Consider the following 27043-nt stretch of genomic DNA (forward strand, 5'->3'; position numbering starts at 1 on the left):
CAGATGCCTCCTTGGCTGTCCCCAAACGGTATCAAACCAACACCCACGGGAAGCTGTAAGCATAGAGGACATGCCTGCACCCCATTGGACTTACCTGTGTGGGTTAAATCCGGGTTATTTGACAACCTATGGCGGTGATGGTTCTGCTCAGGCAGAGCAGTGCTGATGCTCCTCATAAAGCTGTCGCTGCTGTGAAGGTTCTAGGTGACATCACAAATCCCTATGGTTACATACACAACAAAGCTGGGTTGTTGTTGTTTACACTCTGCAAGGCCTGTGGAAGTGAGTGACATCATAGCACTGTAGTTCTGAGGGTTCAAGATGGATGCAACAATCTCCTGTTGCTTCTATGAAGGCCGTAATAGACGACATCACCAAACAGCTCCATAGTCACATACACAGCAAAGGAGAGATGTTGTTTACACCTAGTGATGTCAGTGGTATTGAGTGACATCACAGCACAGTGCTAAGGCTCCTGGGCCTGGACACAGCAGCGGCTGCAATATCTCAACGGAGAATACGTTTATATCTATGTGTGTGTGTGCGCATATATATATATATATATATATATATATATATATATATATATTTCTCCGCCGAAATCACTTTTAAACCCATTTCCACCTTTTTTTCCCTTCTCTTCCTCTTACTTTTTTTTCACGTTTTTTTACGTTTTTCTCCTTTTCGCCTCTTTTCTGGGCGTATTATTCTTCTTTTTCTTCTTTTTTTTCGTCTAATGCATACCCCATCAGTGCAGCAATGCTTATTCAATACCGCCAGCAGATGGAGACACTGGGGGATAATTTTCTAAGGATTTATACTGATTTTTCCTGTCTGAATTTGTCGCACAGAAAGTTGCAGGCCAAATATGTGTGACATTTCTGCGACTTTAGCTTCTAGAGCATTTTTACAACATTATACATAGGTGCTGAATACATAAAAAGCGACTGTTCAGCGACAGACAAGTCGCATCGGCTGAAAGTAGGCCAGAATGTCAGTCCATGTTGGAGCAGGTTTAGATACAGTCTAAAGCATAGATCTCAAAGTCTGTGCACAGAATTTAGCAAGGGCCTCGCACCTTCTGATGCATCAGGTAGGTGCACAATAGCATAGCCTAACCCTCTGTACTTTGGTCTATATTGATGCGGGACATAGACAGCCAGCTGATGACCAATCCATTAGTGCAATGGATGGCTGGAAGCATTTGTCTTTGCCTTTGCAATACCACAGAAGCAATGCATGGTCAATGTACAGCAATGACACACCTGTGTGAACAGCCAGGAGACCCCCCCCCCCCCCCCCCCATGTTATGTTACATAGTTACATAGTTAGTACGGTCGAAAAAAGACATATGTCCATCAAGTTCAACCAGGGAATTAAGGGGTAGGGGTGTGGCGCGATATTGGGGAAGGGATGAGATTTTATATTTCTTCATAAGCATTAATCTTATTTTGTCAATTAGGAACATTCAGCACCCACCCGCTATCAAGGCAGCTGCCTATCATGTCATGCCCTACCTGCACAGGTGTGCTGGCTACTCAAATGATCCAATTAAGGAGGCCATTTAGTCAGCAGCAGCAGAAGTCCTGTGCCTGGACGCTCCAACAGGGGCCAGACACAAGCAGAAGCAGAAGCAGCAGAAGCAGCAGCAGCACCACCTTTTGTTTTTTGGCTGCAGCAGCAGCAAGGCCCACAGGGCTGGCTAGCTGGCTAGCCAGCAAGCAGGTAGCAATGAAAGTAGGAATCTTTCTTTTTAACCCTGTAAGGGGGTGGTGCACTGTACCCGAAGATACTGCCATATCGGGTCAATGCATAGGGCGACGGAAGCAAGCTTCGAAATCGGCCCCCGTTCTCAAAAATCCATTTAATATATGGTCCCCAGATAGGGGACGTATCAGATATTAAACTGATAAGAACAGATACTACACTTGATCTTAGCCAAAAGGCCGAGAAGCGATAACCGTGAAAGGGGCGGGCCCAACAAGGTCCCCTTCATGGGCACTATCACTGCTTGCTGTCAGGGAGGCTGCCAGACAATTTTCCATGCACACTCTGGGCTGGGGGAAAGTCAACCACCAGTACACACAGCAGAACCTAAACCCATACCATTATTGCTAAGCAGCAAGACAGGGGCCCATTGCACTCCCACGGGGCCTTTTTAAATGCAATCCATAACCCGGATTTGCCAGGAACCCTTCTTACTCCTCCTACTTGCATGTGACACTGGGCTTAGGATCTGCATAGGAAACACACACACAAGCACACACCTACCTTTGTTGCCTGCAGATGCCTCCTTGGCTGTCCCCAAACGGTATCAAACCAACACCCACGGGAAGCTGTAAGCATAGAGGACATGCCTGCACCCCATTGGACTTACCTGTGTGGGTTAAATCCGGGTTATTTGACAACCTATGGCGGTGATGGTTCTGCTCAGGCAGAGCAGTGCTGATGCTCCTCATAAAGCTGTCGCTGCTGTGAAGGTTCTAGGTGACATCACAAATCCCTATGGTTACATACACAACAAAGCTGGGTTGTTGTTGTTTACACTCTGCAAGGCCTGTGGAAGTGAGTGACATCATAGCACTGTAGTTCTGAGGGTTCAAGATGGATGCAACAATCTCCTGTTGCTTCTATGAAGGCCATAATAGACGACATCACCAAACAGCTCCATAGTCACATACACAGCAAAGGAGAGATGTTGTTTACACCTAGTGATGTCAGTGGTATTGAGTGACATCACAGCACAGTGCTAAGGCTCCTGGGCCTGGACACAGCAGCGGCTGCAATATCTCAACGGAGAATACGTTTATATCTATGTGTGTGTGTGCGCATATATATATATATATATATATATATATATATATATATATATATATATTTCTCCGCCGAAATCACTTTTAAACCCATTTCCACCTTTTTTTCCCTTCTCTTCCTCTTACTTTTTTTTCACGTTTTTTTACGTTTTTCTCCTTTTCGCCTCTTTTCTGGGCGTATTATTCTTCTTTTTCTTCTTTTTTTTTCATCTAATGCATACCCCATCAGTGCAGCAATGCTTATTCAATACCGCCAGCAGATGGAGACACTGGGGGATAATTTTCTAAGGATTTATACTGATTTTTCCTGTCTGAATTTGTCGCACAGAAAGTTGCAGGCCAAATATGTGTGACATTTCTGCGACTTTAGCTTCTAGAGCATTTTTACAACATTATACATAGGTGCTGAATACATAAAAAGCGACTGTTCAGCGACAGACAAGTCGCATCGGCTGAAAGTAGGCCAGAATGTCAGTCCATGTTGGAGCAGGTTTAGATACAGTCTAAAGCATAGATCTCAAAGTCTGTGCACAGAATTTAGCAAGGGCCTCGCACCTTCTGATGCATCAGGTAGGTGCACTATAGCATAGCCTAACCCTCTGTACTTTGGTCTATATTGATGCGGGACATAGACAGCCAGCTGATGACCAATCCATTAGTGCAATGGATGGCTGGAAGCATTTGTCTTTGCCTTTGCAATACCACAGAAGCAATGCATGGTCAATGTACAGCAATGACACACCTGTGTGAACAGCCAGGAGACCCCCCCCCCCATGTTATGTTACATAGTTACATAGTTAGTACGGTCGAAAAAAGACATATGTCCATCAAGTTCAACCAGGGAATTAAGGGGTAGGGGTGTGGCGCGATATTGGGGAAGGGATGAGATTTTATATTTCTTCATAAGCATTAATCTTATTTTGTCAATTAGGAACATTCAGCACCCACCCGCTATCAAGGCAGCTGCCTATCATGTCATGCCCTACCTGCACAGGTGTGCTGGCTACTCAAATGATCCAATTAAGGAGGCCATTTAGTCAGCAGCAGCAGAAGTCCTGTGCCTGGACGCTCCAACAGGGGCCAGACACAAGCAGAAGCAGAAGCAGCAGAAGCAGCAGCAGCACCACCTTTTGTTTTTTGGCTGCAGCAGCAGCAAGGCCCACAGGGCTGGCTAGCTGGCTAGCCAGCAAGCAGGTAGCAATGAAAGTAGGAATCTTTCTTTTTAACCCTGTAAGGGGGTGGTGCACTGTACCCGAAGATACTGCCATATCGGGTCAATGCATAGGGCGACGGAAGCAAGCTTCGAAATCGGCCCCCGTTCTCAAAAATCCATTTAATATATGGTCCCCAGATAGGGGACGTATCAGATATTAAACTGATAAGAACAGATACTACACTTGATCTTAGCCAAAAGGCCGAGAAGCGATAACCGTGAAAGGGGCGGGCCCAACAAGGTCCCCTTCATGGGCACTATCACTGCTTGCTGTCAGGGAGGCTGCCAGACAATTTTCCATGCACACTCTGGGCTGGGGGGCAGTCAACCACCAGTACACACAGCAGAACCTAAACCCATACCATTATTGCTAAGCAGCAAGACAGGGGCCCATTGCACTCCCACGGGGCCTTTTTAAATGCAATCCATAACCCGGATTTGCCAGGAACCCTTCTTACTCCTCCTACTTGCATGTGACACTGGGCTTAGGATCTGCATAGGAAACACACACACAAGCACACACCTACCTTTGTTGCCTGCAGATGCCTCCTTGGCTGTCCCCAAACGGTATCAAACCAACACCCACGGGAAGCTGTAAGCATAGAGGACATGCCTGCACCCCATTGGACTTACCTGTGTGGGTTAAATCCGGGTTATTTGACAACCTATGGCGGTGATGGTTCTGCTCAGGCAGAGCAGTGCTGATGCTCCTCATAAAGCTGTCGCTGCTGTGAAGGTTCTAGGTGACATCACAAATCCCTATGGTTACATACACAACAAAGCTGGGTTGTTGTTGTTTACACTCTGCAAGGCCTGTGGAAGTGAGTGACATCATAGCACTGTAGTTCTGAGGGTTCAAGATGGATGCAACAATCTCCTGTTGCTTCTATGAAGGCCGTAATAGACGACATCACCAAACAGCTCCATAGTCACATACACAGCAAAGGAGAGATGTTGTTTACACCTAGTGATGTCAGTGGTATTGAGTGACATCACAGCACAGTGCTAAGGCTCCTGGGCCTGGACACAGCAGCGGCTGCAATATCTCAACGGAGAATACGTTTATATCTATGTGTGTGTGTGCGCATATATATATATATATATATATATATATATATATATTTCTCCGCCGAAATCACTTTTAAACCCATTTCCACCTTTTTTCCCTTCTCTTCCTCTTACTTTTTTTTCAAGTTTTTTTACGTTTTTCTCCTTTTCGCCTCTTTTCTGGGCGTATTATTCTTCTTTTTCTTCTTTTTTTTCGTCTAATGCATACCCCATCAGTGCAGCAATGCTTATTCAATACCGCCAGCAGATGGAGACACTGGGGGATAATTTTCTAAGCATTTATACTGATTTTTCCTGTCTGAATTTGTCGCACAGAAAGTTGCAGGCCAAATATGTGTGACATTTCTGCGACTTTAGCTTCTAGAGCATTTTTACAACATTATACATAGGTGCTGAATACATAAAAAGCGACTGTTCAGCGACAGACAAGTCGCATCGGCTGAAAGTAGGCCAGAATGTCAGTCCATGTTGGAGCAGGTTTAGATACAGTCTAAAGCATAGATCTCAAAGTCTGTGCACAGAATTTAGCAAGGGCCTCGCACCTTCTGATGCATCAGGTAGGTGCACAATAGCATAGCCTAACCCTCTGTACTTTGGTCTATATTGATGCGGGACATAGACAGCCAGCTGATGACCAATCCATTAGTGCAATGGATGGCTGGAAGCATTTGTCTTTGCCTTTGCAATACCACAGAAGCAATGCATGGTCAATGTACAGCAATGACACACCTGTGTGAACAGCCAGGAGACCCCCCCCCCCCCCATGTTATGTTACATAGTTACATAGTTAGTACGGTCGAAAAAAGACATATGTCCATCAAGTTCAACCAGGGAATTAAGGGGTAGGGGTGTGGCGCGATATTGGGGAAGGGATGAGATTTTATATTTCTTCATAAGCATTAATCTTATTTTGTCAATTAGGAACATTCAGCACCCACCCGCTATCAAGGCAGCTGCCTATCATGTCATGCCCTACCTGCACAGGTGTGCTGGCTACTCAAATGATCCAATTAAGGAGGCCATTTAGTCAGCAGCAGCAGAAGTCCTGTGCCTGGACGCTCCAACAGGGGCCAGACACAAGCAGAAGCAGAAGCAGCAGAAGCAGCAGCAGCACCACCTTTTGTTTTTTGGCTGCAGCAGCAGCAAGGCCCACAGGGCTGGCTAGCTGGCTAGCCAGCAAGCAGGTAGCAATGAAAGTAGGAATCTTTCTTTTTAACCCTGTAAGGGGGTGGTGCACTGTACCCGAAGATACTGCCATATCGGGTCAATGCATAGGGCGACGGAAGCAAGCTTCGAAATCGGCCCCCGTTCTCAAAAATCCATTTAATATATGGTCCCCAGATAGGGGACGTATCAGATATTAAACTGATAAGAACAGATACTACACTTGATCTTAGCCAAAAGGCCGAGAAGCGATAACCGTGAAAGGGGCGGGCCCAACAAGGTCCCCTTCATGGGCACTATCACTGCTTGCTGTCAGGGAGGCTGCCAGACAATTTTCCATGCACACTCTGGGCTGGGGGGCAGTCAACCACCAGTACACACAGCAGAACCTAAACCCATACCATTATTGCTAAGCAGCAAGACAGGGGCCCATTGCACTCCCACGGGGCCTTTTTAAATGCAATCCATAACCCGGATTTGCCAGGAACCCTTCTTACTCCTCCTACTTGCATGTGACACTGGGCTTAGGATCTGCATAGGAAACACACACACAAGCACACACCTACCTTTGTTGCCTGCAGATGCCTCCTTGGCTGTCCCCAAACGGTATCAAACCAACACCCACGGGAAGCTGTAAGCATAGAGGACATGCCTGCACCCCATTGGACTTACCTGTGTGGGTTAAATCCGGGTTATTTGACAACCTATGGCGGTGATGGTTCTGCTCAGGCAGAGCAGTGCTGATGCTCCTCATAAAGCTGTCGCTGCTGTGAAGGTTCTAGGTGACATCACAAATCCCTATGGTTACATACACAACAAAGCTGGGTTGTTGTTGTTTACACTCTGCAAGGCCTGTGGAAGTGAGTGACATCATAGCACTGTAGTTCTGAGGGTTCAAGATGGATGCAACAATCTCCTGTTGCTTCTATGAAGGCCGTAATAGACGACATCACCAAACAGCTCCATAGTCACATACACAGCAAAGGAGAGATGTTGTTTACACCTAGTGATGTCAGTGGTATTGAGTGACATCACAGCACAGTGCTAAGGCTCCTGGGCCTGGACACAGCAGCGGCTGCAATATCTCAACGGAGAATACGTTTATATCTATGTGTGTGTGTGCGCATATATATATATATATATATATATATATATATATATATATATTTCTCCGCCGAAATCACTTTTAAACCCATTTCCACCTTTTTTTCCCTTCTCTTCCTCTTACTTTTTTTTCACGTTTTTTTACGTTTTTCTCCTTTTCGCCTCTTTTCTGGGCGTATTATTCTTCTTTTTCTTCTTTTTTTTCGTCTAATGCATACCCCATCAGTGCAGCAATGCTTATTCAATACCGCCAGCAGATGGAGACACTGGGGGATAATTTTCTAAGGATTTATACTGATTTTTCCTGTCTGAATTTGTCGCACAGAAAGTTGCAGGCCAAATATGTGTGACATTTCTGCGACTTTAGCTTCTAGAGCATTTTTACAACATTATACATAGGTGCTGAATACATAAAAAGCGACTGTTCAGCGACAGACAAGTCGCATCGGCTGAAAGTAGGCCAGAATGTCAGTCCATGTTGGAGCAGGTTTAGATACAGTCTAAAGCATAGATCTCAAAGTCTGTGCACAGAATTTAGCAAGGGCCTCGCACCTTCTGATGCATCAGGTAGGTGCACAATAGCATAGCCTAACCCTCTGTACTTTGGTCTATATTGATGCGGGACATAGACAGCCAGCTGATGACCAATCCATTAGTGCAATGGATGGCTGGAAGCATTTGTCTTTGCCTTTGCAATACCACAGAAGCAATGCATGGTCAATGTACAGCAATGACACACCTGTGTGAACAGCCAGGAGACCCCCCCATGTTATGTTACATAGTTACATAGTTAGTACGGTCGAAAAAAGACATATGTCCATCAAGTTCAACCAGGGAATTAAGGGGTAGGGGTGTGGCGCGATATTGGGGAAGGGATGAGATTTTATATTTCTTCATAAGCATTAATCTTATTTTGTCAATTAGGAACATTCAGCACCCACCCGCTATCAAGGCAGCTGCCTATCATGTCATGCCCTACCTGCACAGGTGTGCTGGCTACTCAAATGATCCAATTAAGGAGGCCATTTAGTCAGCAGCAGCAGAAGTCCTGTGCCTGGACGCTCCAACAGGGGCCAGACACAAGCAGAAGCAGAAGCAGCAGAAGCAGCAGCAGCACCACCTTTTGTTTTTTGGCTGCAGCAGCAGCAAGGCCCACAGGGCTGGCTAGCTGGCTAGCCAGCAAGCAGGTAGCAATGAAAGTAGGAATCTTTCTTTTTAACCCTGTAAGGGGGTGGTGCACTGTACCCGAAGATACTGCCATATCGGGTCAATGCATAGGGCGACGGAAGCAAGCTTCGAAATCGGCCCCCGTTCTCAAAAATCCATTTAATATATGGTCCCCAGATAGGGGACGTATCAGATATTAAACTGATAAGAACAGATACTACACTTGATCTTAGCCAAAAGGCAGAGAAGCGATAACCGTGAAAGGGGCGGGCCCAACAAGGTCCCCTTCATGGGCACTATCACTGCTTGCTGTCAGGGAGGCTGCCAGACAATTTTCCATGCACACTCTGGGCTGGGGGGCAGTCAACCACCAGTACACACAGCAGAACCTAAACCCATACCATTATTGCTAAGCAGCAAGACAGGGGCCCATTGCACTCCCACGGGGCCTTTTTAAATGCAATCCATAACCCGGATTTGCCAGGAACCCTTCTTACTCCTCCTACTTGCATGTGACACTGGGCTTAGGATCTGCATAGGAAACACACACACAAGCACACACCTACCTTTGTTGCCTGCAGATGCCTCCTTGGCTGTCCCCAAACGGTATCAAACCAACACCCACGGGAAGCTGTAAGCATAGAGGACATGCCTGCACCCCATTGGACTTACCTGTGTGGGTTAAATCCGGGTTATTTGACAACCTATGGCGGTGATGGTTCTGCTCAGGCAGAGCAGTGCTGATGCTCCTCATAAAGCTGTCGCTGCTGTGAAGGTTCTAGGTGACATCACAAATCCCTATGGTTACATACACAACAAAGCTGGGTTGTTGTTGTTTACACTCTGCAAGGCCTGTGGAAGTGAGTGACATCATAGCACTGTAGTTCTGAGGGTTCAAGATGGATGCAACAATCTCCTGTTGCTTCTATGAAGGCCGTAATAGACGACATCACCAAACAGCTCCATAGTCACATACACAGCAAAGGAGAGATGTTGTTTACACCTAGTGATGTCAGTGGTATTGAGTGACATCACAGCACAGTGCTAAGGCTCCTGGGCCTGGACACAGCAGCGGCTGCAATATCTCAACGGAGAATACGTTTATATCTATGTGTGTGTGTGCGCATATATATATATATATATATATATATATATATATATATATATATATATATATATTTCTCCGCCGAAATCACTTTTAAACCCATTTCCACCTTTTTTTCCCTTCTCTTCCTCTTACTTTTTTTTCACGTTTTTTTACGTTTTTCTCCTTTTCGCCTCTTTTCTGGGCGTATTATTCTTCTTTTTCTTCTTTTTTTTCGTCTAATGCATACCCCATCAGTGCAGCAATGCTTATTCAATACCGCCAGCAGATGGAGACACTGGGGGATAATTTTCTAAGGATTTATACTGATTTTTCCTGTCTGAATTTGTCGCACAGAAAGTTGCAGGCCAAATATGTGTGACATTTCTGCGACTTTAGCTTCTAGAGCATTTTTACAACATTATACATAGGTGCTGAATACATAAAAAGCGACTGTTCAGCGACAGACAAGTCGCATCGGCTGAAAGTAGGCCAGAATGTCAGTCCATGTTGGAGCAGGTTTAGATACAGTCTAAAGCATAGATCTCAAAGTCTGTGCACAGAATTTAGCAAGGGCCTCGCACCTTCTGATGCATCAGGTAGGTGCACAATAGCATAGCCTAACCCTCTGTACTTTGGTCTATATTGATGCGGGACATAGACAGCCAGCTGATGACCAATCCATTAGTGCAATGGATGGCTGGAAGCATTTGTCTTTGCCTTTGCAATACCACAGAAGCAATGCATGGTCAATGTACAGCAATGACACACCTGTGTGAACAGCCAGGAGACCCCCCCATGTTATGTTACATAGTTACATAGTTAGTACGGTCGAAAAAAGACATATGTCCATCAAGTTCAACCAGGGAATTAAGGGGTAGGGGTGTGGCGCGATATTGGGGAAGGGATGAGATTTTATATTTCTTCATAAGCATTAATCTTATTTTGTCAATTAGGAACATTCAGCACCCACCCGCTATCAAGGCAGCTGCCTATCATGTCATGCCCTACCTGCACAGGTGTGCTGGCTACTCAAATGATCCAATTAAGGAGGCCATTTAGTCAGCAGCAGCAGAAGTCCTGTGCCTGGACGCTCCAACAGGGGCCAGACACAAGCAGAAGCAGAAGCAGCAGAAGCAGCAGCAGCACCACCTTTTGTTTTTTGGCTGCAGCAGCAGCAAGGCCCACAGGGCTGGCTAGCTGGCTAGCCAGCAAGCAGGTAGCAATGAAAGTAGGAATCTTTCTTTTTAACCCTGTAAGGGGGTGGTGCACTGTACCCGAAGATACTGCCATATCGGGTCAATGCATAGGGCGACGGAAGCAAGCTTCGAAATCGGCCCCCGTTCTCAAAAATCCATTTAATATATGGTCCCCAGATAGGGGACGTATCAGATATTAAACTGATAAGAACAGATACTACACTTGATCTTAGCCAAAAGGCCGAGAAGCGATAACCGTGAAAGGGGCGGGCCCAACAAGGTCCCCTTCATGGGCACTATCGCTGCTTGCTGTCAGGGAGGCTGCCAGACAATTTTCCATGCACACTCTGGGCTGGGGGGCAGTCAACCACCAGTACACACAGCAGAACCTAAACCCATACCATTATTGCTAAGCAGCAAGACAGGGGCCCATTGCACTCCCACGGGGCCTTTTTAAATGCAATCCATAACCCGGATTTGCCAGGAACCCTTCTTACTCCTCCTACTTGCATGTGACACTGGGCTTAGGATCTGCATAGGAAACACACACACAAGCACACACCTACCATTGTTGCCTGCAGATGCCTCCTTGGCTGTCCCCAAACGGTATCAAACCAACACCCACGGGAAGCTGTAAGCATAGAGGACATGCCTGCACCCCATTGGACTTACCTGTGTGGGTTAAATCCGGGTTATTTGACAACCTATGGCGGTGATGGTTCTGCTCAGGCAGAGCAGTGCTGATGCTCCTCATAAAGCTGTCGCTGCTGTGAAGGTTCTAGGTGACATCACAAATCCCTATGGTTACATACACAACAAAGCTGGGTTGTTGTTGTTTACACTCTGCAAGGCCTGTGGAAGTGAGTGACATCATAGCACTGTAGTTCTGAGGGTTCAAGATGGATGCAACAATCTCCTGTTGCTTCTATGAAGGCCGTAATAGACGACATCACCAAACAGCTCCATAGTCACATACACAGCAAAGGAGAGATGTTGTTTACACCTAGTGATGTCAGTGGTATTGAGTGACATCACAGCACAGTGCTAAGGCTCCTGGGCCTGGACACAGCAGCGGCTGCAATATCTCAACGGAGAATACGTTTATATCTATGTGTGTGTGTGCGCATATATATATATATATATATATATATATATATATATATATATATATTTCTCCGCCGAAATCACTTTTAAACCCATTTCCACCTTTTTTTCCCTTCTCTTCCTCTTACTTTTTTTTCACGTTTTTTTACGTTTTTCTCCTTTTCGCCTCTTTTCTGGGCGTATTATTCTTCTTTTTCTTCTTTTTTTTCGTCTAATGCATACCCCATCAGTGCAGCAATGCTTATTCAATACCGCCAGCAGATGGAGACACTGGGGGATAATTTTCTAAGGATTTATACTGATTTTTCCTGTCTGAATTTGTCGCACAGAAAGTTGCAGGCCAAATATGTGTGACATTTCTGCGACTTTAGCTTCTAGAGCATTTTTACAACATTATACATAGGTGCTGAATACATAAAAAGCGACTGTTCAGCGACAGACAAGTCGCATCGGCTGAAAGTAGGCCAGAATGTCAGTCCATGTTGGAGCAGGTTTAGATACAGTCTAAAGCATAGATCTCAAAGTCTGTGCACAGAATTTAGCAAGGGCCTCGCACCTTCTGATGCATCAGGTAGGTGCACAATAGCATAGCCTAACCCTCTGTACTTTGGTCTATATTGATGCGGGACATAGACAGCCAGCTGATGACCAATCCATTAGTGCAATGGATGGCGGAAGCATTTGTCTTTGCCTTTGCAATACCACAGAAGCAATGCATGGTCAATGTACAGCAATGACACACCTGTGTGAACAGCCAGGAGACCCCCCCCCCCCCCCCCATGTTATGTTACATAGTTACATAGTTAGTACGGTCGAAAAAAGACATATGTCCATCAAGTTCAACCAGGGAATTAAGGGGTAGGGGTGTGGCGCGATATTGGGGAAGGGATGAGATTTTATATTTCTTCATAAGCATTAATCTTATTTTGTCAATTAGGAACATTCAGCACCCACCCGCTATCAAGGCAGCTGCCTATCATGTCATGCCCTACCTGCACAGGTGTGCTGGCTACTCAAATGATCCAATTAAGGAGGCCATTAAGTCAGCAGCAGCAGAAGTCCTGTGCCTGGACGCTCCAACAGGGGCCAGACACAAGCAGAAGCAGAAGCAGCAGAAGCAGCAGCAGCACCACCTTTTGTTTTTTGGCTGCAGCAGCAGCAAGGCCCACAGGGCTGGCTAGCTGGCTAGCCAGCAAGCAGGTAGCAATGAAAGTAGGAATCTTTCTTTTTCACCCTGTAAGGGGGTGGTGCACTGTACCCGAAGATACTGCCATATCGGGTCAATGCATAGGGCGACGGAAGCAAGCTTCGAAATCGGCCCCCGTTCTCAAAAATCCATTTAATATATGGTCCCCAGATAGGGGACGTATCAGATATTAAACTGATAAGAACAGATTTTTTTTTTTTTTTTTTTTTTTTTTTTTTTTTTTTTAAACCTTCAGGTTTGGACATTAAAACATCAAAATCCAACTCCATACTTCGTCACTTAGACTTTCTGAAGTAAAGTCCAACTCATCATTAGGTCTTTCTTTTTATTTTCAATTTCAAACAAACATAAATACCATCACCAATTACAAACTTACAAGATATCTCCATTTCAAAAACTTCCATATCCCCTCAGCATCCTTATCCCCCAAATTCTTCCTATCACACAAATAAACAACATATAACCTATCTAGAATCAACTTAATACAACCCTCCACCGACACGTTTTTTCTTTTGAATACACATAAATTCCTAACATCCCAAAGTACTTCTTTAATAATGGCAAGCAACACAAAAAAAAACCCTTTCCTTATCTCTCCCTACCATACTAAGTCCAAACATAACCACATCATACGACATATACCTTATACCAGTCAATTCTTTAAACAGCAAACTCATCCCTTTCCACACACCTTGCGCCATTTCACAATTCCAAAATACATGCATCACACTCTCAATCCCATCACACCCATCTCTTGGACACCTCTCATACCTTCCAATCCCTCTATTTCTTTGAAATTCTCTTACCGGTAACGCACCATGCAAACTCTGCCATACTATCTCACGTTGTCTATTTGTTACTCCAACAGTCATTATACTCTTCCACACTCTCCCCACATCTACAGCTCTCACCATATTAATTGAACATTCAACTTCCTCTTTTTTAATGTACCCAATCATACTCTTTTTACTCACAAACACTTCTGGACCCACACCAATCAACCTATAATTCTCCAAAAATTTCACCACATATACATACCAACTAGGACACACAAAAGCATAAGGCACTCTCAAATCTCTTTCCAACCAACCCAATTTACATAACACACTGCCACCCAAATATCTCACCATACATGCACAACTCTTTTCACCTCCCATCATTCTTTTCAAAGCAAAAACAATATTCACACCCAGATACACATCAACATTCGGAAAGTCCATTCCTCCATTTTTACCATCTTTCATTACAATCTCTCTCTTAACTCTTTCCATCTTTGTACCCCACAAAAACACAAATAACATTCTTTTCACCTTTCGCAAAACCATATAACTTGGCGGAAACACAACAGCAACATATAACAGTATTGGCAAAATCACACTCTTCACTATCATAACCTTACCAACCATTGACAACTCTCTCAACCTCCAAAAATTCAATTTCTTTTGCACTCTCTTCCCCACATCCTCCCAACTATTTCTACCATCCAACCGTTCATCCATCTTCACCCCCAACACCTGAATAGGCCCTTCCACCCCTTCCATACCAACATCCTCACTCTGAGTCACACCACCAAAACATTTATATTCACTCTTTCCCCAATTGACCTTAAAACCAGACGCACCACAAAACAGACTTACCAATAACTTGGATCTTCTTACAGCCGCAACAGATTCACTTACCACACATACATCATCCATATAAGCCAACACTTTAACCTCTTTACCACGACCCCCCGGAACTCTCACACCTCTCACACATTTATCCTTACGCAATAATTCTAATAATGGTTCCATAGCACAAATAAAAGCAATAGGTGACAAGGGACATCCCTGTCTCACCCCTGAACATACTTTAATCTCCTCAGTCATCCATCCATTAATCAGAATCTTACTATACACTTCCTTATACAACATTCTCACAATATTCACAAAATCACCTGGAAACCCCATTTTAACTAGCACCTTAAACAAAAACCCATGCGACAAACGGTCAAAAGCTTTTTCAAAATCAATTGACAACACACGAACCACCTGCTTTCTACACATACCATCCCACAATATATCTCTCAACAAACACAAATTCTCACTAATTCTTCTTCCTGGCACACCACACACTTGCTCCTCCCCAATCACTTGCTCTATCACGTCCCTCATTCTATTTGTAATCAGCTTTGCAAATATTTTATAATCCACATTCAACAAAGTTATCGGCCTCCAATTCCTTACATCATTCACATCCCCTTTCTTATAAATCAAAACCACTATCCCACTCTTCATACTTTCCACCAATCTTCCATTAGCCCACATATACTTAAAGATACTCTCCATATCATCCTTCAGTACATCCCACAATTTCACATAAAACTCAGCCGGCAACCCATCCTCTCCAGGAGTCTTATTTTTAGCCATACTATCAACCGTCCTTTTAATTTCTTCCATTCCAATCTCTCTCATTAAACTCTCATACTCATTACAATCTACCTTCTTATCAATCACTTCCAGCACTTCCTCAGCCAAACCCCTATCACACTGTTTCACTGCATATAAGTCCTCATAAAACTCTTTCACCACATTCAGTACAGCTTTGCCTCTCACCAAACCACCATCCTTATCATACACACTCACTAAATCATCCTTTCTCCCAATCACTTTCTTAAAAAAAAATCTTGAACACTTTTCATCCTTCTCCAATTTGTCCACTTTTGCTCGGTACATTAACTCTTTTCCTCTTTCATTCAACCAATCCTTTATATCTCTTTTCACAGCATCAATCTTACCATCCACTCTCCATCCCTTCTTTTTCAACTTAATGAGAAACCCCAACCTTTTATTCAGCCATTCATACTTCTTTCTTTCCCTAGCTTTCCTTTTATAACCTTCCCTCTTGAAAAAAACCTTAGTTCTTTCTTTAACCCACTCCCACCAACACAATAAATCCAAAAATTCTTTTTTCTTCTCACACCATAACTTATACTTCTTAATATACCTATCATATACCTCCTTTTCATCCAACAGTTTCACATTAAGCTTCCAGTAACCCCTCCCACTTATGCAAATCTCATCCAACACCAAACCACAACTCACACGCTCATGATCAGAATAAATCACTCTCTCTTGCTTATACCACATACATCCTATCATTTTGGACACAAAACACATATCTAATCTTGACTCACTCCTTCCACTCTCAGCATGATATGTTGCTAACACAGGATTCACACCACACACTTCAACCACATCTCTTAACTTGAAATCACTCACCATACTCTTAAGCATATTTCCAGAAACATCCGCATCCCTCCCAATCTCACAGTTGAAATCACCTACTAACAACACTGGTTCCTTCCCAGACAAAAACCCCTTAATTATTTCAAACAAACCCACCCTCTCCTCCTTATTCACAGGTGCATAAACATTAATTAACTTAAACTTAAACCCATGTAACCCAACCTCCACCAACACACACCTTCCTTCCCTTAACACCATTTGACTACAAACTTTAAACTTATTATTCCTAAACAAAACCCCAACTCCATCATTTCTATTTACATTAGAGCAAGACCACACTGCTGGTCCATATCTCCACTCCTCCTTTTTTGGAGGAAAATCCAATCCACATTCCTGTAGACAAATTATGTCATTATTAGTTCCTGCCAATTCCTCCAGAATGGCCGCTCTTCTATTCTTATTTTTAAAGACTCTAACATTTGACAAACTAACCGAAAAAGACATATCAAATCAAATAACAACCCATAGGAAGAAAAAACCTAGAAGAGAGTTAATGAACTTTACGGCTCAGTGTCGAGGGAGAAGTTTCTTCTCCAATGCATTTATCCATTTCACCCTCAGATATTGCGGCAAAACGATTACTCGTCTCCACCACCGTCTGCTCCATCTTTTCACCACTGGCACCTCTCGCCGCCTTCCGTGGGGGACGAAAAAGATCTTCCTCTCTCTCTTTAGCACTTTCCTCTTCTGAATTCGACCATTCAACTTTTTGAGTGCCAGACACCTGAGGACTAGGCACCTCTTCAATTCTCACCTCCTCCTCCATCTCCTCTTCAATCTCCTCCTGCACCTTCTCTTCCACCACCGTTGCTTTCTCAATAATGCTAGCAATCACACTCTTTTCTGCCATGTCTGCCTTTGCCTTTTCCCTTTTTTTAATTGCCAAATCTTTTCTGGCCTCTTTCTCCTTCTCCCTCTTAGCCACCTCCGGACAATTTCTATACACATGTCCAACAAGGCCACAAAGATCACAAGTTCTGGGCTGTGGACAAGCTCCCGCCTCATGCCCTGGCATTTTACAATTTCGGCACTTCTTATTACCTGGACAAGCCTCTTTAACATGTCCAAACAGCAAACAATCACGGCAAAACAATGGCTGGCCATAATAATAGACATAACCCCGGTTTCCAGCGATTGAAAAATTGGCCGGTGGGTGTTTCACTCCACCAATGCTCCCAGGATCCAGCTTCAGTTTTACAAAGAACTTCCATGTGCCATTAAACACACCCAAACTACTAGTTTGCTTCACTCCCCCTTGGACACTTTCACAGTAGATACTTAGAAAGTTCTTAATCATATCCGGGTCTAAGAACGGATTGTACATATGTACAAACAGAGTCTTCACTCCCATCTCAAACAGAGGAAAAAACTTTACATTTTCCAAGACAGGGTTATTGGCATTTCTTTTCAAACATTCATAGAAGTTCTGGCAATCAGCTTCATAGATGAAGGACACATCATATATTCCTTGCTTCCTATTCTCTTGCACACAGAACAAACTATCCATGCCAAAACCGCCCAATTTCTCCACAAGTTCATGTCCAATGTACTCAATCCGATTCTTACCCCGGTCAGAAGTTTCCACCACAAAACGTACAGTCTTCTCAATCGCAGGGAGGTATTCCTTTCCAGCCATTGTTCTTCTCTTGTCTGTCGATTCCACAGTAAGATCACCACTCCGGATTCCTGCTCAGCAGATCACCCGCACCCCTGACCCAGACCAAGTTTACACTTGATCGGAGCCAAAAGGCCGAGAAGCGATAACCGTGAAAGGGGCGGGCCCAACAAGGTCCCCTTCATGGGCACTATCACTGCTTGCTGTCAGGGAGGCTGCCAGACAATTTTCCATGCACACTCTGGGCTGGGGGGCAGTCAACCACCAGTACACACAGCAGAACCTAAACCCATACCATTATTGCTAAGCAGCAAGACAGGGGCCCATTGCACTCCCACGGGGCCTTTTTAAATGCAATCCATAACCCGGATTTGCCAGGAACCCTTCTTACTCCTCCTACTTGCATGTGACACTGGGCTTAGGATCTGCATAGGAAACACACACACAAGCACACACCTACCTTTGTTGCCTGCAGATGCCTCCTTGGCTGTCCCCAAACGGTATCAAACCAACACCCACGGGAAGCTGTAAGCATAGAGGACATGCCTGCACCCCATTGGACTTACCTGTGTGGGTTAAATCCGGGTTATTTGACAACCTATGGCGGTGATGGTTCTGCTCAGGCAGAGCAGTGCTGATGCTCCTCATAAAGCTGTCGCTGCTGTGAAGGTTCTAGGTGACATCACAAATCCCTATGGTTACATACACAACAAAGCTGGGTTGTTGTTGTTTACACTCTGCAAGGCCTGTGGAAGTGAGTGACATCATAGCACTGTAGTTCTGAGGGTTCAAGATGGATGCAACAATCTCCTGTTGCTTCTATGAAGGCCATAATAGACGACATCACCAAACAGCTCCATAGTCACATACACAGCAAAGGAGAGATGTTGTTTACACCTAGTGATGTCAGTGGTATTGAGTGACATCACAGCACAGTGCTAAGGCTCCTGGGCCTGGACACAGCAGCGGCTGCAATATCTCAACGGAGAATATGTTTATATCTATGTGTGTGTGTGCGCATATATATATATATATATATATATATATATATATATATATATATTTCTCCGCCGAAATCACTTTTAAACCCATTTCCACCTTTTTTTCCCTTCTCTTCCTCTTACTTTTTTTTCACGTTTTTTTACGTTTTTCTCCTTTTCGCCTCTTTTCTGGGCGTATTATTCTTCTTTTTCTTCTTTTTTTTCGTCTAATGCATACCCCATCAGTGCAGCAATGCTTATTCAATACCGCCAGCAGATGGAGACACTGGGGGATAATTTTCTAAGGATTTATACTGATTTTTCCTGTCTGAATTTGTCGCACAGAAAGTTGCAGGCCAAATATGTGTGACATTTCTGCGACTTTAGCTTCTAGAGCATTTTTACAACATTATACATAGGTGCTGAATACATAAAAAGCGACTGTTCAGCGACAGACAAGTCGCATCGGCTGAAAGTAGGCCAGAATGTCAGTCCATGTTGGAGCAGGTTTAGATACAGTCTAAAGCATAGATCTCAAAGTCTGTGCACAGAATTTAGCAAGGGCCTCGCACCTTCTGATGCATCAGGTAGGTGCACAATAGCATAGCCTAACCCTCTGTACTTTGGTCTATATTGATGCAGGACATAGACAGCCAGCTGATGACCAATCCATTAGTGCAATGGATGGCTGGAAGCATTTGTCTTTGCCTTTGCAATACCACAGAAGCAATGCATGGTCAATGTACAGCAATGACACACCTGTGTGAACAGCCAGGAGACCCCCCCCCCCCCCCCCCCCCCATGTTATGTTACATAGTTACATAGTTAGTACGGTCGAAAAAAGACATATGTCCATCAAGTTCAACCAGGGAATTAAGGGGTAGGGGTGTGGCGCGATATTGGGGAAGGGATGAGATTTTATATTTCTTCATAAGCATTAATCTTATTTTGTCAATTAGGAACATTCAGCACCCACCCGCTATCAAGGCAGCTGCCTATCATGTCATGCCCTACCTGCACAGGTGTGCTGGCTACTCAAATGATCCAATTAAGGAGGCCATTTAGTCAGCAGCAGCAGAAGTCCTGTGCCTGGACGCTCCAACAGGGGCCAGACACAAGCAGAAGCAGAAGCAGCAGAAGCAGCAGCAGCACCACCTTTTGTTTTTTGGCTGCAGCAGCAGCAAGGCCCACAGGGCTGGCTAGCTGGCTAGCCAGCAAGCAGGTAGCAATGAAAGTAGGAATCTTTCTTTTTAACCCTGTAAGGGGGTGGTGCACTGTACCCGAAGATACTGCCATATCGGGTCAATGCATAGGGCGACGGAAGCAAGCTTCGAAATCGGCCCCCGTTCTCAAAAATCCATTTAATATATGGTCCCCAGATAGGGGACGTATCAGATATTAAACTGATAAGAACAGATACTACACTTGATCTTAGCCAAAAGGCCGAGAAGCGATAACCGTGAAAGGGGCGGGCCCAACAAGGTCCCCTTCATGGGCACCATCACTGCTTGCTGTCAGGGAGGCTGCCAGACAATTTTCCATGCACACTCTGGGCTGGGGGGCAGTCAACCACCAGTACACACAGCAGAACCTAAACCCATACCATTATTGCTAAGCAGCAAGACAGGGGCCCATTGCACTCCCACGGGGCCTTTTTAAATGCAATCCATAACCCGGATTTGCCAGGAACCCTTCTTACTCCTCCTACTTGCATGTGACACTGGGCTTAGGATCTGCATAGGAAACACACACACAAGCACACACCTACCTTTGTTGCCTGCAGATGCCTCCTTGGCTGTCCCCAAACGGTATCAAACCAACACCCACGGGAAGCTGTAAGCATAGAGGACATGCCTGCACCCCATTGGACTTACCTGTGTGGGTTAAATCCGGGTTATTTGACAACCTATGGCGGTGATGGTTCTGCTCAGGCAGAGCAGTGCTGATGCTCCTCATAAAGCTGTCGCTGCTGTGAAGGTTCTAGGTGACATCACAAATCCCTATGGTTACATACACAACAAAGCTGGGTTGTTGTTGTTTACACTCTGCAAGGCCTGTGGAAGTGAGTGAAATCATAGCACTGTAGTTCTGAGGGTTCAAGATGGATGCAACAATCTCCTGTTGCTTCTATGAAGGCCGTAATAGACGACATCACCAAACAGCTCCATAGTCACATACACAGCAAAGGAGAGATGTTGTTTACACCTAGTGATGTCAGTGGTATTGAGTGACATCACAGCACAGTGCTAAGGCTCCTGGGCCTGGACACAGCAGCGGCTGCAAGATCTCAACGGAGAATACGTTTATATCTATGTGTGTGTGTGCGCATATATATATATATATATATATATATATATATATATATATATATATATATATATATTTCTCCGCCGAAATCACTTTTAAACCCATTTCCACCTTTTTTTCCCTTCTCTTCCTCTTACTTTTTTTTCACGTTTTTTTACGTTTTTCTCCTTTTCGCCTCTTTTCTGGGCGTATTATTCTTCTTTTTCTTCTTTTTTTTCGTCTAATGCATACCCCATCAGTGCAGCAATGCTTATTCAATACCGCCAGCAGATGGAGACACTGGGGGATAATTTTCTAAGGATTTATACTGATTTTTCCTGTCTGAATTTGTCGCACAGAAAGTTGCAGGCCAAATATGTGTGACATTTCTGCGACTTTAGCTTCTAGAGCATTTTTACAACATTATACATAGGTGCTGAATACATAAAAAGCGACTGTTCAGCGACAGACAAGTCGCATCGGCTGAAAGTAGGCCAGAATGTCAGTCCATGTTGGAGCAGGTTTAGATACAGTCTAAAGCATAGATCTCAAAGTCTGTGCACAGAATTTAGCAAGGGCCTCGCACCTTCTGATGCATCAGGTAGGTGCACAATAGCATAGCCTAACCCTCTGTACTTTGGTCTATATTGATGCGGGACATAGACAGCCAGCTGATGACCAATCCATTAGTGCAATGGATGGCTGGAAGCATTTGTCTTTGCCTTTGCAATACCACAGAAGCAATGCATGGTCAATGTACAGCAATGACACACCTGTGTGAACAGCCAGGAGACCCCCCCCCCCCCATGTTATGTTACATAGTTACATAGTTAGTACGGTCGAAAAAAGACATATGTCCATCAAGTTCAACCAGGGAATTAAGGGGTAGGGGTGTGGCGCGATATTGGGGAAGGGATGAGATTTTATATTTCTTCATAAGCATTAATCTTATTTTGTCAATTAGGAACATTCAGCACCCACCCGCTATCAAGGCAGCTGCCTATCATGTCATGCCCTACCTGCACAGGTGTGCTGGCTACTCAAATGATCCAATTAAGGAGGCCATTTAGTCAGCAGCAGCAGAAGTCCTGTGCCTGGACGCTCCAACAGGGGCCAGACACAAGCAGAAGCAGAAGCAGCAGAAGCAGCAGCAGCACCACCTTTTGTTTTTTGGCTGCAGCAGCAGCAAGGCCCACAGGGCTGGCTAGCTGGCTAGCCAGCAAGCAGGTAGCAATGAAAGTAGGAATCTTTCTTTTTAACCCTGTAAGGGGGTGGTGCACTGTACCCGAAGATACTGCCATATCGGGTCAATGCATAGGGCGACGGAAGCAAGCTTCGAAATCGGCCCCCGTTCTCAAAAATCCATTTAATATATGGTCCCCAGATAGGGGACGTATCAGATATTAAACTGATAAGAACAGATACTACACTTGATCTTAGCCAAAAGGCCGAGAAGCGATAACCGTGAAAGGGGCGGGCCCAACAAGGTCCCCTTCATGGGCACTATCACTGCTTGCTGTCAGGGAGGCTGCCAGACAATTTTCCATGCACACTCTGGGCTGGGGGGCAGTCAACCACCAGTACACACAGCAGAACCTAAACCCATACCATTATTGCTAAGCAGCAAGACAGGGGCCCATTGCACTCCCACGGGGCCTTTTTAAATGCAATCCATAACCCGGATTTGCCAGGAACCCTTCTTACTCCTCCTACTTGCATGTGACACTGGGCTTAGGATCTGCATAGGAAACACACACACAAGCACACACCTACCTTTGTTGCCTGCAGATGCCTCCTTGGCTGTCCCCAAACGGTATCAAACCAACACCCACGGGAAGCTGTAAGCATAGAGGACATGCCTGCACCCCATTGGACTTACCTGTGTGGGTTAAATCCGGGTTATTTGACAACCTATGGCGGTGATGGTTCTGCTCAGGCAGAGCAGTGCTGATGCTCCTCATAAAGCTGTCGCTGCTGTGAAGGTTCTAGGTGACATCACAAATCCCTATGGTTACATACACAACAAAGCTGGGTTGTTGTTGTTTACACTCTGCAAGGCCTGTGGAAGTGAGTGACATCATAGCACTGTAGTTCTGAGGGTTCAAGATGGATGCAACAATCTCCTGTTGCTTCTATGAAGGCCGTAATAGACGACATCACCAAACAGCTCCATAGTCACATACACAGCAAAGGAGAGATGTTGTTTACACCTAGTGATGTCAGTGGTATTGAGTGACATCACAGCACAGTGCTAAGGCTCCTGGGCCTGGACACAGCAGCGGCTGCAATATCTCAACGGAGAATACGTTTATATCTATGTGTGTGTGTGCGCATATATATATATATATATATATATATATATATATATATATATTTCTCCGCCGAAATCACTTTTAAACCCATTTCCACCTTTTTTTCTCTTCTCTTCCTCTTACTTTTTTTTCACGTTTTTTTACGTTTTTCTCCTTTTCGCCTCTTTTCTGGGCGTATTATTCTTCTTTTTCTTCTTTTTTTTCGTCTAATGCATACCCCATCAGTGCAGCAATGCTTATTCAATACCGCCAGCAGATGGAGACACTGGGGGATAATTTTCTAAGGATTTATACTGATTTTTCCTGTCTGAATTTGTCGCACAGAAAGTTGCAGGCCAAATATGTGTGACATTTCTGCGACTTTAGCTTCTAGAGCATTTTTACAACATTATACATAGGTGCTGAATACATAAAAAGCGACTGTTCAGCGACAGACAAGTCGCATCGGCTGAAAGTAGGCCAGAATGTCAGTCCATGTTGGAGCAGGTTTAGATACAGTCTAAAGCATAGATCTCAAAGTCTGTGCACAGAATTTAGCAAGGGCCTCGCACCTTCTGATGCATCAGGTAGGTGCACAATAGCATAGCCTAACCCTCTGTACTTTGGTCTATATTGATGCGGGACATAGACAGCCAGCTGATGACCAATCCATTAGTGCAATGGATGGCTGGAAGCATTTGTCTTTGCCTTTGCAATACCACAGAAGCAATGCATGGTCAATGTACAGCAATGACACACCTGTGTGAACAGCCAGGAGACCCCCCCCCCCCCCATGTTATGTTACATAGTTACATAGTTAGTACGGTCGAAAAAAGACATATGTCCATCAAGTTCAACCAGGGAATTAAGGGGTAGGGGTGTGGCGCGATATTGGGGAAGGGATGAGATTTTATATTTCTTCATAAGCATTAATCTTATTTTGTCAATTAGGAACATTCAGCACCCACCCGCTATCAAGGCAGCTGCCTATCATGTCATGCCCTACCTGCACAGGTGTGCTGGCTACTCAAATGATCCAATTAAGGAGGCCATTTAGTCAGCAGCAGCAGAAGTCCTGTGCCTGGACGCTCCAACAGGGGCCAGACACAAGCAGAAGCAGAAGCAGCAGAAGCAGCAGCAGCACCACCTTTTGTTTTTTGGCTGCAGCAGCAGCAAGGCCCACAGGGCTGGCTAGCTGGCTAGCCAGCAAGCAGGTAGCAATGAAAGTAGGAATCTTTCTTTTTAACCCTGTAAGGGGGTGGTGCACTGTACCCGAAGATACTGCCATATCGGGTCAATGCATAGGGCGACGGAAGCAAGCTTCGAAATCGGCCCCCGTTCTCAAAAATCCATTTAATATATGGTCCCCAGATAGGGGACGTATCAGATATTAAACTGATAAGAACAGATACTACACTTGATCTTAGCCAAAAGGCCGAGAAGCGATAACCGTGAAAGGGGCGGGCCCAACAAGGTCCCCTTCATGGGCACTATCACTGCTTGCTGTCAGGGAGGCTGCCAGACAATTTTCCATGCACACTCTGGGCTGGGGGGCAGTCAACCACCAGTACACACAGCAGAACCTAAACCCATACCATTATTGCTAAGCAGCAAGACAGGGGCCCATTGCACTCCCACGGGGCCTTTTTAAATGCAATCCATAACCCGGATTTGCCAGGAACCCTTCTTACTCCTCCTACTTGCATGTGACACTGGGCTTAGGATCTGCATAGGAAACACACACACAAGCACACACCTACCTTTGTTGCCTGCAGATGCCTCCTTGGCTGTCCCCAAACGGTATCAAACCAACACCCACGGGAAGCTGTAAGCATAGAGGACATGCCTGCACCCCATTGGACTTACCTGTGTGGGTTAAATCCGGGTTATTTGACAACCTATGGCGGTGATGGTTCTGCTCAGGCAGAGCAGTGCTGATGCTCCTCATAAAGCTGTCGCTGCTGTGAAGGTTCTAGGTGACATCACAAATCCCTATGGTTACATACACAACAAAGCTGGGTTGTTGTTGTTTACACTCTGCAAGGCCTGTGGAAGTGAGTGACATCATAGCACTGTAGTTCTGAGGGTTCAAGATGGATGCAACAATCTCCTGTTGCTTCTATGAAGGCCGTAATAGACGACATCACCAAACAGCTCCATAGTCACATACACAGCAAAGGAGAGATGTTGTTTACACCTAGTGATGTCAGTGGTATTGAGTGACATCACAGCACAGTGCTAAGGCTCCTGGGCCTGGACACAGCAGCGGCTGCAATATCTCAACGGAGAATACGTTTATATCTATGTGTGTGTGTGCGCATATATATATATATATATATATATATATATATATATATATATATTTCTCCGCCGAAATCACTTTTAAACCCATTTCCACCTTTTTTTCTCTTCTCTTCCTCTTACTTTTTTTTCACGTTTTTTTACGTTTTTCTCCTTTTCGCCTCTTTTCTGGGCGTATTATTCTTCTTTTTCTTCTTTTTTTTCGTCTAATGCATACCCCATCAGTGCAGCAATGCTTATTCAATACCGCCAGCAGATGGAGACACTGGGGGATAATTTTCTAAGGATTTATACTGATTTTTCCTGTCTGAATTTGTCGCACAGAAAGTTGCAGGCCAAATATGTGTGACATTTCTGCGACTTTAGCTTCTAGAGCATTTTTACAACATTATACATAGGTGCTGAATACATAAAAAGCGACTGTTCAGCGACAGACAAGTCGCATCGGCTGAAAGTAGGCCAGAATGTCAGTCCATGTTGGAGCAGGTTTAGATACAGTCTAAAGCATAGATCTCAAAGTCTGTGCACAGAATTTAGCAAGGGCCTCGCACCTTCTGATGCATCAGGTAGGTGCACAATAGCATAGCCTAACCCTCTGTACTTTGGTCTATATTGATGCGGGACATAGACAGCCAGCTGATGACCAATCCATTAGTGCAATGGATGGCTGGAAGCATTTGTCTTTGCCTTTGCAATACCACAGAAGCAATGCATGGTCAATGTACAGCAATGACACACCTGTGTGAACAGCCAGGAGACCCCCCCCCCCCCCCCCCCATGTTATGTTACATAGTTACATAGTTAGTACGGTCGAAAAAAGACATATGTCCATCAAGTTCAACCAGGGAATTAAGGGGTAGGGGTGTGGCGCGATATTGGGGAAGGGATGAGATTTTATATTTCTTCATAAGCATTAATCTTATTTTGTCAATTAGGAACATTCAGCACCCACCCGCTATCAAGGCAGCTGCCTATCATGTCATGCCCTACCTGCACAGGTGTGCTGGCTACTCAAATGATCCAATTAAGGAGGCCATTTAGTCAGCAGCAGCAGAAGTCCTGTGCCTGGACGCTCCAACAGGGGCCAGACACAAGCAGAAGCAGAAGCAGCAGAAGCAGCAGCAGCACCACCTTTTGTTTTTTGGCTGCAGCAGCAGCAA

General features: G+C 44.8%; 9 non-coding genes across 9 annotated transcripts; all 9 read right to left on the reverse strand.

Moving 5' to 3' along the window:
• Positions 1-1767: 1767 nt before the first annotated feature.
• On the reverse strand, positions 1768-1958 carry LOC130303710 (U2 spliceosomal RNA). Its single transcript, XR_008853740.1, has one exon. It is a non-coding gene; the product is annotated as a U2 spliceosomal RNA (small nuclear RNA).
• A 2091-nt stretch (positions 1959-4049) lies between these two features.
• On the reverse strand, positions 4050-4240 carry LOC130303711 (U2 spliceosomal RNA). Its single transcript, XR_008853741.1, has one exon. It is a non-coding gene; the product is annotated as a U2 spliceosomal RNA (small nuclear RNA).
• Positions 4241-6320: 2080 nt separating this feature from the next.
• On the reverse strand, positions 6321-6511 carry LOC130303712 (U2 spliceosomal RNA). Its single transcript, XR_008853742.1, has one exon. It is a non-coding gene; the product is annotated as a U2 spliceosomal RNA (small nuclear RNA).
• Positions 6512-8591: 2080 nt separating this feature from the next.
• On the reverse strand, positions 8592-8782 carry LOC130303742 (U2 spliceosomal RNA). Its single transcript, XR_008853772.1, has one exon. It is a non-coding gene; the product is annotated as a U2 spliceosomal RNA (small nuclear RNA).
• Positions 8783-10874: 2092 nt separating this feature from the next.
• On the reverse strand, positions 10875-11065 carry LOC130303713 (U2 spliceosomal RNA). Its single transcript, XR_008853743.1, has one exon. It is a non-coding gene; the product is annotated as a U2 spliceosomal RNA (small nuclear RNA).
• A 2093-nt stretch (positions 11066-13158) lies between these two features.
• On the reverse strand, positions 13159-13355 carry LOC130303750 (U2 spliceosomal RNA). Its single transcript, XR_008853779.1, has one exon. It is a non-coding gene; the product is annotated as a U2 spliceosomal RNA (small nuclear RNA).
• Positions 13356-20269: 6914 nt separating this feature from the next.
• Positions 20270-20460, reverse strand: LOC130303714 (U2 spliceosomal RNA). The gene has a single exon (XR_008853744.1). It is a non-coding gene; the product is annotated as a U2 spliceosomal RNA (small nuclear RNA).
• Positions 20461-22560: 2100 nt separating this feature from the next.
• Positions 22561-22751, reverse strand: LOC130303715 (U2 spliceosomal RNA). Its single transcript, XR_008853745.1, has one exon. It is a non-coding gene; the product is annotated as a U2 spliceosomal RNA (small nuclear RNA).
• Positions 22752-24838: 2087 nt separating this feature from the next.
• LOC130303716 (U2 spliceosomal RNA) lies at positions 24839-25029 on the reverse strand. The gene has a single exon (XR_008853746.1). It is a non-coding gene; the product is annotated as a U2 spliceosomal RNA (small nuclear RNA).
• Positions 25030-27043: the final 2014 nt, after the last annotated feature.

This window comes from Hyla sarda, unplaced genomic scaffold (assembly GCF_029499605.1).
Source record: "Hyla sarda isolate aHylSar1 unplaced genomic scaffold, aHylSar1.hap1 scaffold_1239, whole genome shotgun sequence".
Lineage (NCBI taxonomy): Eukaryota > Metazoa > Chordata > Amphibia > Anura > Hylidae > Hyla > Hyla sarda.